Raw genomic sequence first — 15,791 nt, forward strand, 5'->3', positions numbered from 1 at the left:
TATGTGATGCGTTTTCATCATGCAAAAGCACGCCACCGCCGATAAAATCTGGAGCGGTTGCACGATCTCGAAGTGACGCAGCCGCTCGCATTTTTCGCACTGCGCGGACTTCCTACATTGTGCTAGAAACCGTCGTCCAAGAGAATAGACAAGGCATACGAAATTTAAAATGACAAAGACAAACGCGGATGAGCATTTGCACAACAAACTAGCACGACATCGAGAACGGGCACGCCCAACTAGAGTGCCGTCCACTCTTAAACTTTTTTTTCTCCCATATACTCCCTAGAGGTTCTTTTTCGCCTGTCCTCTAGTGATCCTCCTTGTAGGAGTTTTTTTACTACATGGAACAGGGAGGTTTTGTTTACCTCCTCAAAACAGGGCGTTTTTAGGTGATAGAAAGGAGGTAGTGAGGGAGTGTTAAGAAATGTTCCGGAGAATTTAAGGAGATCAAAATGGAGTATTCTTTACTTCCTCAAGGCGTTTTTAAGTGATGTTTATGGACTTTTTAGGCGGTTGAATAGGAGCCTATTATGGCTCCCTTGAGAAGTACTTAGGTTATTTTAGGGGCGTTTTTAGGAAGTTCAAGGGAAGCATTTATTTCTTTTGCATGGAGTTTTACGCTTTGTAGGCCCCACGAGGGGAGTTCTTAGGATGTTCAAGGGAAGCATATATTTCTTTTGAATGGAGTTTTGCGAAAGTTGTGACGGTTTTGTAGGCCTTCCAAAAGGAGTTTTTTCAAGGCCACAATGGAGAGTTTCCATTTCCCTGCGGGAGTACTGATTTCACGCGGTTTTTCCCGGTTCCAGGTTTATTTCAAACGAACTTTCGCATACAAGTTTACATGGTACATGGTGTACACAAGGAGGTTCCGAAATAAAAACTTAGGGCGACCTCCTATAAGAAAGCATTAATGGTACATTGCTAAATAACACGCCAGTTAGGAATGGAAGACGGCAATACAATGCTAGTTGAACAAACTGTAGAATTAATATTACTACAAGAACTGGAAATACGCGAAAAACAATGATAGGCGCAAACATAACCGCATGGTAAGTGAAATCATTATATAATACTAGCGGATCGAGAACGCGTCAGTACTTATCAGAACTTATAAGTACACACAAAACACAAGTTAGCCTGAATGGGAGTTTCTTGGCTGGAATACGTCTTTTAAACTCCTCACGACAGGCTGCCTGCTCCCACGTGTGGTAGTATGATGGTGGAAAAACTGCCAGTTTACACCGGGGGCCACAAGCCGTCGTAAATAAGCGCATTTACCACGGTGGTACCCCTTCAAAAAACGCAGTATCTGGCTGTGATTACTGCGTTTGTCCTAATGGGAGTATTAAAAACTCCCACGCCTCCTCCATTTCCTTCTCCTCCTTCTTCACCTCTTCCTCCTATACGCGTCCTTACAAAATGGCTGCCAGTTGGTGTCGTGTGTCGTGTGAGCCCCAGCGTACCCGAAAATTTATTGCCAGTGTGAACTTGCGGCCGCACGAACGGATGTGAAGTGCTTCCCAACAACCGAAGCTCGTTGCGAACATAGTGGAACCAGCCTGGACTGACGTGCGACGGGCTCCAACGTCGCCTCCGTGTCACCGACCTTCGAGCCGACGGAATACGCCAGCTAGCCGACGCGAGGCCAAAATGCAGTGATCGCTGAGAGTGGCTCGTTAAAAACAACGCGGTTGTGCCTCTGCGAGGTGGTTGAAGGTAAGATTTTCACGTTTTTTATTGTACGCAACATTTTGGGAGACTTGTGCCCCTTCTAGCGTCAAATAAACTCAACGTGTTTCCCGCGCCACTGCACGGGTGATTTTGCGCCACTGGAGGTGAGTGTTGTGCGTGAAAGACGGCACCATGCCCGGAACGTCATTGGGGAGGCCGAACGGTGTGAAAGCAATGCGTATTTGCGCGGCTCTCGAGCAGAACACTCACTCATTCACACTCGCAAGAAGAATGAAAACTGTCCGAACTCTGGACGGCTGTTAGGTGTTTTTGTTAGGCTGTGTCTGTGGCTTACTGGCAAGCGAGGGTGAAGTTGGCCGGTCAAACACTCGCAAGCAGAATGAAAACTGTCCGAACTCTGGACGGCTGTTAGGTGTTTTTGTTAGGCTGTGTCTGCGGCTTACTGGCAGGCGAGGGTGAAGTTGGCCGGTCAAACGTCGCAGGGCGGCCGCTTTTCTTGAGAAGTAGGTGTGGTGCCAGCCGCGCCTGCTACGAGGAGGGTGACTGCCGCGTGCCGCCGGCGATTAGTTGCTTTCACTGGAAAGGGAGACGGTCGGGGCCCCGTGGGAGCTCTCCGTACTCTAGGCGCGTGTAACTATACGCCTCGAGCTTTGTGATCGCTGCGCCGCCTGCCGCCGCTTTTCCGCGGCGTTGACGGGATTAGCGCTGCGCGGCTGATAAGGGCTCGTGCAGTGTTTTGGTTTACTTTCGCTTCTTTTTGCCCTTCCGCGCCCTAAAAAACTTGTTATGGTGACGTCTGTAAGTAAATAGTACGTTTAGGTCCTTTCAAAAGCCGCTGCATCTGGTAGGATGCTCAAACGCCAACAATAGCTATCCGGGAACGCGGTTCTGCGTCCTTCTTGTCCGCTGTTACGGGCATCGGCGACGGCAGCAGCATACCACCGCTGTCACCTCCGAATACGTCCAGCACAAGTGAATTTTATTGTCACCTCGTTTAGACCTGATAATGGCATACTCAGAGGTGTGTTTCGTTTTGCAGAGCGCACAACGAATGCGGCCTCTTTTCGAATATATACGTCGCAGAAAAATATATTTCGGCGATGTGATTACCCAATACCTGATATTAACTTGTGCCTTTTATAAAAATATAAGCCACGTGATAATGTTAAGTGTATTCCAAAGCTCTGCGTCGTGAAAGATGTGCACTGATGCCTTATAACTAGAACCAAGAAAAGTGAATTGAACCACGGAAAAATTAATTATCTGCAAGTCCGGAAGAAACAATAGCTCGTACGGAAATGAAAAACTCAGTGCAGCTCCTGAAATGATATAAAGACGTTCGCCTAAACTTAAGCCGGGTAGGACTCACAAGGCCAACTAGTGTGCGAAATGCACTGCTATTTCGCGAGACATGTGGAGGGGGGTGGAGAGAAGGCGGACTCTTAAGTATTGTTGTACCGTTGTACCGTTAAGTTAAGTACCGTGTGTACGAATGCGGAGCGAAACCGAGGAAAGAACGTTTTAGTAATCACACACACAAGCTACGAGTTCAGCTTAATCTAGTTCTTAGACTTAACGAACAGCTGATCACTCGGCGGACGCATTTTTTAAAGTATACAAGTTCACAGCTGATAAAAGGTGCCGTTAGAAGAGTGGGATATCTTACAAGGCCCTCTGATTTCCGTTTGTGCTAGATTCTGCAGGATCCCTGCGTCATATGACTTTGCTTCGAAGAAACGTTTAGTCGCGGACGGGAATTACTCTAGAAGCCCTCCTCCGCGCTGCTCGCGGAGGTCATATGTAGCATATACGAATGTTTGCGGGCGCTCAGCTCACGACAAGACTCCCCAGCATTAATTTTTTTGTTGTGCGCTGATCCCGGGTATAATTTTGGATTATCCATCATACTTCTTTCGTAGAATGTTCGTTAAATTTATGCCCAGGGTATTGACCAATATCTGAGGTATGATATTGGCAAGCATAACTGGCGTGCGCTTAACTATATAAGCGCACAAAACTTGTTTACCTCGTAGTGTATAGCCATAGCATGAACATCAGGGAAAACTATGCTTATGGAGACACTGTTAGTAAATTTCAGCGCAGTTGAATCACAATCATCTCCATATGCATATCCCGGTTTCGCGACGCCGACCTGTGGCGCACACCTGGTGCTTGTAGACCGAATGTACCAGACTAAAATCGCGTCAGACACATTTACACTCTCGTAAATGTGCCACATTTGCGAACAGAGTGACTACTCTACATAAATATGTATTTCCAACGCCTACAAACGGTAAATCTCAATCGTGAACGCGCCCCGAAAGCAGCGGTGACAGTGGGGAGCTGGCCGGAAACTCCCGCGGCTGTTTTCGAAACGGGCCGCTAGGGGGATTTCAGTGGCGCCCCTACAGGCCACGCTCTAGACGTATAACCAGCAAACGCCATTCGAGGGAGCATTCTGTAGAGTCGACAGACGACCGCTTATTTTATTTTTTTTTTTTTTTGAAGGGGGGCAGGCGCAGGCGTCACACCGACCGAAATTTTTCCTTAACTTTCGGTGAGGGGAGAGAGGGGCAGTGCGGGGGGTAAAACCTGAAGCTCGTTCCCAGAACACTACACCCAAGGAAAAGAGGGAAAGGAAGCATTTTGAGAAGTTGGTCGCCACAAGGGTCGCGCACCTTTTTGAACAGCAGAACACTTCGTTTTGACGAACTAGTGAGCGCAGGTGTATCGGACAGAAGTGCAATTTCGCGTGGCTTTAAACAAACATTCAGACATTACGGAAAGTAGGACACACGAGTGACAAGTTCAGCGTCTCTACAGTGCCATTTCTTTTTTTTTTAGGTCAGATGCCCAAAATGCTTATGTATTTGTTACCTCAGATTTAAAGCGTTTTGCTATCCCTCTAATGAATGTGCTGCTGTGGCTTCCAGGGGAACGTGCCAGGGGGTGCGGCAACGTCAGCGTTTGGGAGGCAGGTGCAAGCAAACAGCGCACCGACGACATGCTGACCTCCATGTTTGCAAATGGCTTAAATTTTTTTCGTTGAGGAGTGTTGTAGTAGATAAAGTTCTTACCAAGATACCTTGTGTTTTCGATGTAGGTGTTTTGTTGATTCAGTGTTTTATTGTCTTATTAACGTGTTCACACGTACATCGTATTCATGTAATTTTTATGCAATAAATTGACTGTGCAGAAAACAAACTTTTCACGTTTCGCCATTCAACGTTTGAAGCGGAAAAAGACTAGAAATTACGTGATCCCCAGCGAAAAATAAAAATGCGGCCTGTGCCCTTATTAAGAACTCCAAAATGCAGTAATAAATTCCACTGCAGCGCATATAAATGAATCGCACAAAAACACACACAAAAAAAACCCTCGAATGCAGGTCAACACTGCTCCCAATGCGCCCCCTGAAAACTCCCAGTTGGAGGAAACAATACACTCCCAATGGTACCCCTGGAAACTCCCATTGTAGTGGCAGTAAAATGAAACTCCCATATGCTACTGAAAAAACTGCCGAAATAATGGGAGTAAGGCGAAACTCCCATTGTAAGGAGTTTTGAAAACTCCGAATTGGTACTGAGTTATGACACAAGCCATTTACTCCCATTCCGGCTTATTTGTGTTCTGTGTGTATGCATCAGTACTCAGTACACAAAGTGAAAAAAATGGTTGCAGTGGTTTACAACAACAACAAAAAAATTTCAGTTGGTGGTGAAATGAGCGAGCTGTGTGCTAGTTGAACAAACTGTAGAAACAATATTACTACAAGAACTGGAAACATATACGCACAAACACAACGGCATGGTTAGTTACATCATTATATAATACTAGAGGATTGAGAACGCGTGAGTATTTATCAGTACGCATCAATACTCAGTACACAAAGTGAAAAAAATGGTTGTAGTGGTTTACAACAACAAAAAAATTTTTCAATTGGTGGTGAAATGAACGAGAGCTGTGTAGCGATTTGATATTAAAAGGTAACGAGCATTTTGTAAATGGTAAAGGCACAAGAGATAAATGACGTAGGAGACAGACAGCAATGAGATGGCTATGGATAAATGTATAAAGAACGAGAAATATGATGCGGAAAATACCAGTGCGTTTTGATAAAGACACAATTGCGACAAGAAAAGTGACCGAGTCTAAGGGGTAATTGCAAGGATATAGAACAGAATGGGTGTTTATCGCGACAGCTTCTTTAGAGTGAGAAGAAAAAGCCATGTAATTCGTGTTTTTCGGATAATTTTTGGTTGATTCATTTGGCAGCAGTTGCGAACATTATTTAGATAATTGTTTCAAGTTAAATTAGTACGTTATATTATTGCTTCACTTAGATATAGCTGTATTATCAGCATAAAGAAGGGCCCATCAAATATCCCTTGTTCAGTAAAAAAATAAAAAAAAAGTCAGAAACATAATACGCGATTCTTTTAGACTACTATCCAATAATTACAGGATTGAAAACAAATAAAAAAAAGTCAGAAACATAATACGCAATTCTTTTAGACTACTATCCAATAATTACAGGATTGAAAACAAATAAAATATTAGTGAGGGATATTGATGCGATAAAAGTTAATTAGTTCTAAATCCTTCACACGCGGTTTGGTGCTGGCAAGGTCCAAAAAGGCATGTTCCACAAACGTTAGAGCTCTGTGTGCCTTCTTGGGATATTGAATGTTGAAAACCCAGAACGATGCAAACAGACTACACAGTCCTCATAGTAAAGATGATGCAGTGAAGACACTCTGGCCAACGATGCGGAGGCTAACTTCCCTGTTCGCGGAATGCAGGCAGGGAGTCGAAGGAACATCTGCCTGAAAAAGCAAAAAAGAAAAAAAAATGCCCCACATGTAAAATTCAAAACAGACACTATGCTTAAATAAACTTAATAATTCGGTACAGTAATAAAATTGTTAGGCCAGGTTCCCTGCGAATTTCAGTACTTAAATTAGGAATGCAAAGGCTTCATAAAACCAAGTGCCAGTACATTAACCATCGTCGCTTTTGCAGCAATAAAAAAGATATTACTCCCGCACAATATACTCGAGCACAACTTTATTTGACAGTGAAGTAAAATGCAAGCCTCTCTAGGTTGATAGATTAGCTCACGAAGAACACTATTATACCTCTCTTACACCTGGCTTTTTTTAAAATAAGGTTGAAACTAGCAAAAACACGGTTTCACCGGAAGGGCTTAAATGGCCTGACGCGGAACTTCTTTCTTGGCTGCCGCTGGATGGTGCTACTCGTCCATACTTGGGGTGGCAGTACCGCTTTCCAAGGGAGCATGCGAGCTACGCACGAGAAAATCGTTCGACGCCAACACTTGCGGGGCCTCAAAAGGCCAATGTTTTTCTTCAGTGAAGCGTAAATACTGATCACGGGTCCAATGGAGAAACATTTTGCTTAGTGGTCTCGAACGGCAAATGACAGGAGAGTTTGGGAAAGCATGAGCGATTTGACCGAAACTGACCAAACTGCTTGGTACGTGGTAATATTGTATTCAGTTGCTTGTATACTGCTATTAATCACCGCTGCTTCACTTGCTTCCGGTTTATCCTGATGCAAACAGCGACTGCAGTCGTGTTTGCGTCAGGTTTGATGAGCATTTGAACAGCGATTTCTCAGCACTTAAGGCATCTTGGCACTAAATCAATGCTGAAATGGCTATGCGGAGGTCCGACTTCCGTTTGAAACCAACTTGCTGGTTGCCTTCAATGACCCTTTAACAACAAGTTACCCTTATGCCTCATCACTGAAACCGATCGTTCCTCCGTGTGGTGCAAAGTGTGTTACTGTGAGTATTTTCAACGTGAAACGAACCGTTTCTGTGATTTGTAGGACTGATTCTGCTATTAATTACTGCAGTGACAACAAGCTATGAAAGAAAATCCCGCCATCTCCACGAAGTGAATGACGATGAGAGGGGCAAAGCTAAAATGCTTATCAGCAGACAATGTGACGCATTAAGTGCAAGCTGCTTTCATAGTGTGTGCATTGACATTAGGATATGGCCCCCTGGCAGAATGATGCGCTGCGCGAGATTTTGCCGTACCTAAAAGGACAGGCAACTCATTTTTACGGAGTATAGGATCTGTAAAAGGGTTGAGAGTTTGGCGAGTTGGTAATGATGCATCTCGAAAAACAAACTGCGCGCATATTAACTAGGACAAGAACACATGAAGACGGCACAAGCGCAGACTCGCAACTAGTTTATTATTGCACAATTCAAAGCTTTACATGCCCAAGCGCCCAATTGCCGCGCCCCCAATGCGTCACAGTTCTCGGCGCACTCAGCCGAAAATACTAAAAAACCGTAACAACAAAACGACAAAACGAACTTTGAGACGCACGAAAGGCGAAAAATCAGCAAAGATAACCGCATCATCCATGGATTAAGACCCCCCACCCACCCCCAACACGCATGCCCAGAAGAGGCACCGAAATAGCGCTCAATGTGCGTCTAAATATGCGACTTCTCGATTAAGCAGGGCGATAGAGGGATGACTGATACATTCGGAACAAGCTTTTCTGATGTGGCTGGCTTCTACAATTTCTCGCGTTTTCTGGTTCTTATGTCGGAAAAGGATGGCTGTGCGCTGAAACGCAGGGACACAATCAGGTCTGCAGGCGCGGCAATGAGAAGAAAAGTGGCTCAGGTCACGTTGAAAAATGAAAAAAATATACGCTACTTTTAGACGTCGTACGCTCGAGTTTGTGACAACGTACCCGTGTGCGGCTCTGTCCTGAAGTTCGGAGAAACGCAGGCGGGTTGCGTTCCATTTCTCGTCTTGCATTACGCTTTCTTTTATATATTAGCGCCCTCTTTCCCGATCTCTCTACCTTCCTTCCCGCTTCCGTCTGACTGCGCTGATTTTCGCCAGCACGAAGTAACCGTCACGTTGCTTTGAAACGACGCCGCGCGCGACAAACGATTTTATCTCGAATGCCCTGTCACAAACCGGCCTACAAAAGAATGCGATTGCACACCCCAAAACCCACAAACAAGTAAAATAATACGAGTGTGCGCTTTTTTCGTTGCCCGTGCGTGTACGTGCTGTGAGCGGCACGGGTACCCGGGTACTTCTCTGTTAACCCTATCCAAACGTTTGACAAACGCATCGACTGATGACAGACCACTTACCAGCGAGCTGTCCACAGTTGTCGCCGTATCCAAATGCTGTTTGCGGCCATTAGTCCTTTACAAATAAGAAAAAACGACGGCCCAAGGCGAGGCTTGAAGCTCCGGCCGCACCGAGTCAGCGGCCGCGCTGCGTTGATAGCACAGATGTTCTTTACATCCAGGCAGCCAGTCGTGCCGCCAGGGCAAGTTGAGTAGCTGCAGTCGGGTGCGTTGGCGCGCTGGCACGGGAATTTAAATCGTCTATGTACGCGCAAGCAAGCGAAGCAGATGAACATTGCAATTGTTTGCAACGGCGAGAATTGTCTCTTCGTTAGCAGCAGAGTTTGACGACACCTATCGCCAAAATAAACAGATTGAAACAACACGGCCATGCTGTCTGCCTGTGATCGCGCTGTTTGAAGCATCTATACGGGCATACGTACGGTATCGGTTTTGTAGCTGCATGAAGCCGTCACGTCCTGCTTACTCGTTCTAATTAGCATTAGGCCACGGTTGAAGTGCTGATACACGGAAACAACACGACTAACATGGCGACCGCCCGCTTGAGATGCTTACCTCAGATGGAGAGTTTATTGTGGACGTGACAAGGAACCGAACGCCATCTCACAAATGTTGTTAAGTCGTTCTAAATCCTCTCTTTTGCTACACGGATGGGCAACGGTACTACCATGGAGGTTCGTCCACTTTTTTAGATCATGCCTAGGGAGTACATTTTTTGCTATAGGTACTTTTCAGGGCACATGACTTGATTAAAACTCCATTTCCGGCTAGTTTGCGTTTACAGTGTCCGACGGTGCTGCAAGAGTACGCTCTCGTGCCGTGAGTGTCGTCCTGCGGCGTTACGAGAGTCGTTCAAGCGCCATCCGGCGCGAACTCACGGGAGCGCAATAACTGAACACGGGCCACACAGGCTGTCACGTGTCCGTGCTTGTTTCTATTCTGCTCCCGCCATTTTTCTCTGAATAGTTATACCAAATGTGTGCGATGTGTTGTCCAGTCCGACCTGCTGTCACAACGGCGTCGGAAAATACCAAGACAGGGACATGTTTTACACGCTTAACGAACCGAAAGACCTTGTTCAAGAGAAGGGCCAAGATAATTTCCTGCAGTTTCTGTGGCGTAGTCTTAGAGCTGCCGAACGAGGGAAGCAAGGCCACAATGTACATAGAGGCGTGCGCTGTATAAGTGGAGGATACTGTCGTGTGAACGCGCCCCTCCTCGGAATCGGGGTCCTCCAAAATGGCCTTCTGCACTTTTGATATAACAAAAAGAACAATGATCTGCTCGGGTCTTGTCAGTAGAAAATCGTAAGTTGGGGGCTGTAAGCGCCATAAATAAAACATCCTTTTTTTATTTATTTAAGAAAAACAAGTTTTGCACCATTTGCTCCTCTACTTTATGGAGGCGAGTGCGTGGCCCTTTACACTTGCCAATGTACGCTCCTGTACTTTCTGCTAATTCGCGGCTGGCATGAAAATGAATTCGCCAATTTTCTGAGGCACAAAATTGGGCTCCTCACGTCGCTCGAATCACGCACAGTTTGCGTAACAGAAACAAATATTCTGCTAGATTATTATTTCACTCCTTCCGAACTTTGGCGCGACTGTGAGTTCGAAAGGGAATATGTATTAGTAAGACCTCGTAAGCCAGTGGAAAAACTAAAGCGCCGTGCCTGTAATGTCGAGGGAATCCCAACCAGCCTTTTTACTCCTAATCCTGTTATTGCCTTCACCATGGCCCGAAAACTTCAACCTTCATTGTTTCATTTCGTGTTTCATTGCTACTTCGCAGATTTTGAACACGGCCCGTTGCGAGGAATGTAAATGCACGGGACTCTTTCCCGCATACTCTAAATGCGGCGAGGAGTTCCAATTTGCCGCCCGCAGGTGACGATTCATGCTTACAAAAGCAATACCGCCAAGTCACGCGAACCACCTGTGTTCGCTAACGTGCGGCCTAGACAAGCCAGCATATTTTCGGTAACGTATCTCTACCACAATCAGAATGCCCCAGCTGCGCCAGATTAGAGCCCTCCGGATCCACGGCGTCGGACGACACCGCAACTCGACAGTTAAAGCGCCGTCGGACCGCTTGGGTTTGCAGCGCCGCCTGACGGCGCTCTAACGCCCAGTTAAAGAGCCGTCTAATGGCTCAACCCTAGTGAGAGTCAGGGACGGCACCCTAGACACTGCGAATGGATAAATCTCGCACTTTGATGCGACTCTAACGCAGGGACAACTTTCTGTTGCTATGGGGAGAAAGATATGAGAAGAGGGGTAATGGGAGATAACTGCTCTGTGTTGCTGCGACGAAGCAGTTCCCAAAATAAACCAGTTTCGGTTTCAGTTTTAACGGGACAAATATGCATTCGATACAGTTCATTTCTTCGCATGAGCTCCGTGGTTAAGTGTATTGAACCACGATCACCGAGCATACAGGCATATTGGCGTCTCCTTCCCCACCCTTAAGTTCACGGAGTAAGATAAAAAGGAGCGACGACTTCGCTCGCTCCGACGGGCCCTTAATCATGGCCACCGAGATTCCCCCACCCGGCCAATAAACTGAAAAATGCACTCGTCCCAAGACCAGAAAAACTGAAACGTTCACATGCCGCGAAATGCCGCATAAGCAGCGGCCCAACGGGCTGAGCGATGCATTCGATGCATAGGTGCGCACTGCTGTCTTGGCGGAGCCTGGTAGAACCAGCACGCTTACAAAATTTCGCTGGGGCGCATGGCGATTGGGACGGGGAGCAAAACGCGCGTCGGGTGATCTCGGAGGCCAAGCCTCAATGTCCGCCTTTCGCGGAACACAGTATAGATGGCGCGACGAATGGGCGCTGTTAACCAGCGCTCCCCGCGCGCCGGAGGCTGCTCACCCAGGCGGGCTCAACAGCGGGACCCATTCCGCCAGCTTTGTCGTCTGCTTCAGCGAGAGAGAGAGAAATAACATTTATTGAAAGAGCTCCCCCTTATGGGGCGGTGGCGGCTGCCCGCATGGCCGCAGCGACCTGGAGGCCTCGGGAAGTGACTAGCACCTGGTCCGAAACCTCGGAGCTCCTCATGGCCTGCTCCCAGGCATGGGGGGTGGGGAGGGGTGGGTAGGGATTCTTGGGGCACTGGCAGAGGGAATGAACGTGCGTGTCCAGTGCACCACAGTGCGGGCAGCGAGGTGAGGGAAACAGGTGGGGGTGGGAGTGCTGTAGGATCGTGCCGTGAGGGAACGCGTGCGCTTGGATGATGCGCCACATGCGGGCCTCCTCTGGTGATAGGGAGCTGTGGGGGGTGGGAGGGTTCGACGGTTGAGTCTGTGGTGCAGTGTAATGTCGGTGTATGTGTACAGGGGGATGGGGATGCTGTGGTTAGGAGCAAAGAAAGCAGGAGCCCGGGTTATGAGTTCTCGAGGATGTGAATGTACTGCCTCATTGCCTCCTAAGCCAGTGTGGGCCGGAGTCCACAGTAGCTGCACAGGATCCTGGGGAGGGTGTCGTCCCTTAAGGTACTTGGAGAGGGCATGCTGGGAGTCGGAGAGGATGGTGGTGGGTTGGGGCTGTTGAACTATGGCGAGAGCAATGGCAACTTCCTCTGCCACCGTAGGAGAGGGGGTGAGGACAGACATGGTTGTGGGGTGGGGAGCACCATGCATAGAAGTGGAGTAAGCCTGATTGTATGGGTATTGAGCCGCGTCCACATAAATGGTAATGGGGGAGGGTGGGTGGGAGATGGCGTGGCGCTTGGCACGTGCCATGCGGCGGCCTGCATGGTGGAGAGGGTCCATGCTGCGAGGAAGGGGTTTGATGAGGAGTAGGCGTCGTATGTGTGGGGGTATAAGCAGTGGGGGGGGGAGGGAGTTTGAATTGGGTTGACATTGAGGGAAGCTATGATGTGGTGTCCAGTGGAGGAGCTGGAGAGACGGAGGATTTGGGAGGAGCGCTGCACTTCGATCAGTTCCTCTGTAGTGTTGTGGAGTCCCATAGCTTTAAGGCATGTAGTAGAGGCATGGGCAGGTAAAAGCAACGCGTGGCGGTAGGCTTTGCGTATAAGGCCGTTGAGGTGTGCGTGCTGGGTTTGTGTGAGAGGGGTTGCTTCAGCGACGGTTGTTTTGGGCCTGTTTTGGCTCAGCTTCGCGTCCGTTGGGCCCTGCCTTTGCAAGGGTTGATAAGCATCTTCGACAGCACTTCCTAGGTAACTACTACCTCACGGAATGAAGTTGTCGTACGGCAAAGATACCGCCGGGATTGCTTTGCATGGGCGGGAAAACAAAATATAGAGCCACATACAGACATCTGGTCACTTGAAAAACGCTACCTTTTGGGCACTGCGTGCCACGAGTGGGAATACGTCCCGTAAATTGGGGGAAACGAGTAAGTAGTGTTCAAAATTTATCACAAAAGCCGCAAGAAGCCAACTAGTTCTGACAAGCAGCCATTTTAAAAGTGCCCTCTACTTGTTCGCCATTTGTAAACTATACTTACTGGCTCAAGCTCGGGTAATGCTAACCAGTCAGCTGACATGCTGAATCGCTTCAGTATCTCTGCTCGTGTCGCGTGGAGTTGTAGCCTCGAGCTTCTTTTTTATTTTTGTAACTGCATACGACAGTGCGCATTATGCGTAGTGCACACCGCAGAACTGTATAGTGCCCAGCGCTCTTGAGGACTACATCCAAATATTCGTAAGCAGCTTGCTCCTTGCTGTAGAGCACACGTAAAACGCGGAGAGCTCCTTGACAATGATGATTGGCGCTAGGTGCTCCAGAAGGCAACAATACGTTTTCAATCACGTTGACTATTTGAATTGTATGAACAGCGGCTCCTTGCATACGTTCACACTAGTTGAGAGTATTTCGGAAATAACCACGGCTGAGCACGCTGGCGGGCGCTTCGGGAAATACTTCCGTATCACGTCTCCACAGCACTTGCCTCCCCCCCCCCCCCCCGCTCCCTCTCCAACTTGTGAACACTTGTGACCCCTCAACTGGCTGTCCAACTGTTAATTACGACACGCAGATAAGGCATGCAGGCGGCAGATCTCTCGATGCCAACATTAATAAGATAACGAGAGGCGCGGATGTAATGCTGCAAATTTAATTTGAATTGAGTGTCATTTTAAATCAATTGAATTTTAAAAAATACGTGAGCGCTTCATATGACGGAATGTAAGCCATTATCTGGCCTGGCTCTTTATTCTATAAAAACTTGATTTTCCAAAACCAGGTCATCAGAACACATTGCTTAGCAAATCTGGTGCTATCCGCTGACGGCATCGACAAGATTACACGACCGCGACTCTGACAGTGTACATCGGGCCGTAAGTAACGACACCGTTTAAAACAAATATAGCGTTCGGAATTCTTTTCGCGCCTTATCACGCTGACAGCACGTTTCCATATTTATTGCAAGGTGGCAGCCGTAAATTTCTTGTGTTGAAATGTATGCATCATTGATGCACACCTATAGTTTGCGGACGACCTTCGTTAACGGTGTCTGCGTGCAGAAGGAGCAATCGTTAAGCACGCGGCAGGATAGCGGGCGAGGTTAAAAGTGTGATTTTCGCGCTTGACGGCGTTACCCTAAGCCGAATAAGGCTAGCGTGCATGTTGTAGGGCGTGATATTACTCTAGCTCATTTCTTGTCGGCTTTTTTTTTTCAGAAATAGTCATCGTACGACTGCATCTCAGATCTTATAGGTTAGATCGATATTTTTCAGCTGACCTTTATTATTTTTGACTAATGGTTCCCTGATAAAGAATAAGCTATCGTCACATAGGTGGCGGTGTGCAATTACCCCACCACTCAATGGTTGCAGCTCCCCGTAATTTGGATTCCGCGCGCGTCTCCATCGCGCCCGCAGTTTGACATCTTAGAAGACAGATGTCGCGGTGAAAGGAAACAAGCAGCTGGGGAGAGCGAGAAAAGAGAGAGCACCGTACAAAGGCCCAATGAGGAGAGGGGTGCGGCAGAGGAAGAGAGCAAAGTCAAGGCGGGGCGGCCGGCGGCGCGGTGACATTATCGGCCACCGCAAATGATTTTTTTCTGTGCCACAGTCGCCGCACCTCTTTATCTTACTCACTGCTTCAGTTCTTTGTAAACACAAGGCAATGCTTTCCCTGGAGAGCTCAGACCGACCGTGGGCAATTCCGCCAATCTTTGTCTTGTTCAAAAGTAGAGTTAATTTTGTGAGCGCTGCAGTTTTGAAAGCATGCACTCATTTGGATTTCTGGAGCTCAATACTGGGCCCCACCATCGACATGTGCAGCGTGCTTACATAGTCCAGGCGCAGTATACCGAAAGAGCAGCACGCACACACGCTTGCGCACATTCTCGCCTATGCCGGCAAACTCGCTAACCAAACGGATTGCGGAAACAACAGAGTTCCGGTCGCATCAGTCTCACTTGGGCATACGCTTTGCAAACCACTTGCTACGTTTATTTTAGCAGCTTTTGCTTCTCAAGACTCTTAAAAATCCCCCGGGGAGAATGAAGTGGCGAGCAGCCGAAAGCCGTCAATGGGCCTGTTCGATTTTCCACTTCTGGCTGCGGAGGGCTGCCCGCGGGCTGCCAGAGGCGAGAGAGCTGGTCATTCGTTTTTTTTTTTTTTTTTTCTTTCGGGCAGCCCAAAACGTCATTTCCGGCGGCGCCAGAACGTCTTCGATTTTTCTGAGACGGCTACTTATCGCTCCCCGCAAGCTGCCAGAGCCGCCCGGGCTTTCGTGGTCTGGCGGTCTGGCGGCGAGCGGGCACCGATCTGGCAGATAGCAGAGGACGCTGCTAGTAGACGACAAAAGGAGAGCGGCGCGGCCAGTTTCAAAATAAAATCGCGAATATTTTTCGCTCTTTCTGATTTGATGGTCTGGAGTTTATTTAGTTGATCTGAAAAATCACTTTTCCGCACATTTTAGTTTAGTTTTCTCATCGCAACACCCGTGTTTTTTTTTTTTTTGA

The sequence above is a fragment of the Haemaphysalis longicornis genome, unplaced genomic scaffold (genome assembly GCF_048455015.1).
Source record: "Haemaphysalis longicornis isolate Haplotype H1 unplaced genomic scaffold, Haemaphysalis longicornis Haplotype H1 scaffold_3, whole genome shotgun sequence".
Lineage (NCBI taxonomy): Eukaryota > Metazoa > Arthropoda > Arachnida > Ixodida > Ixodidae > Haemaphysalis > Haemaphysalis longicornis.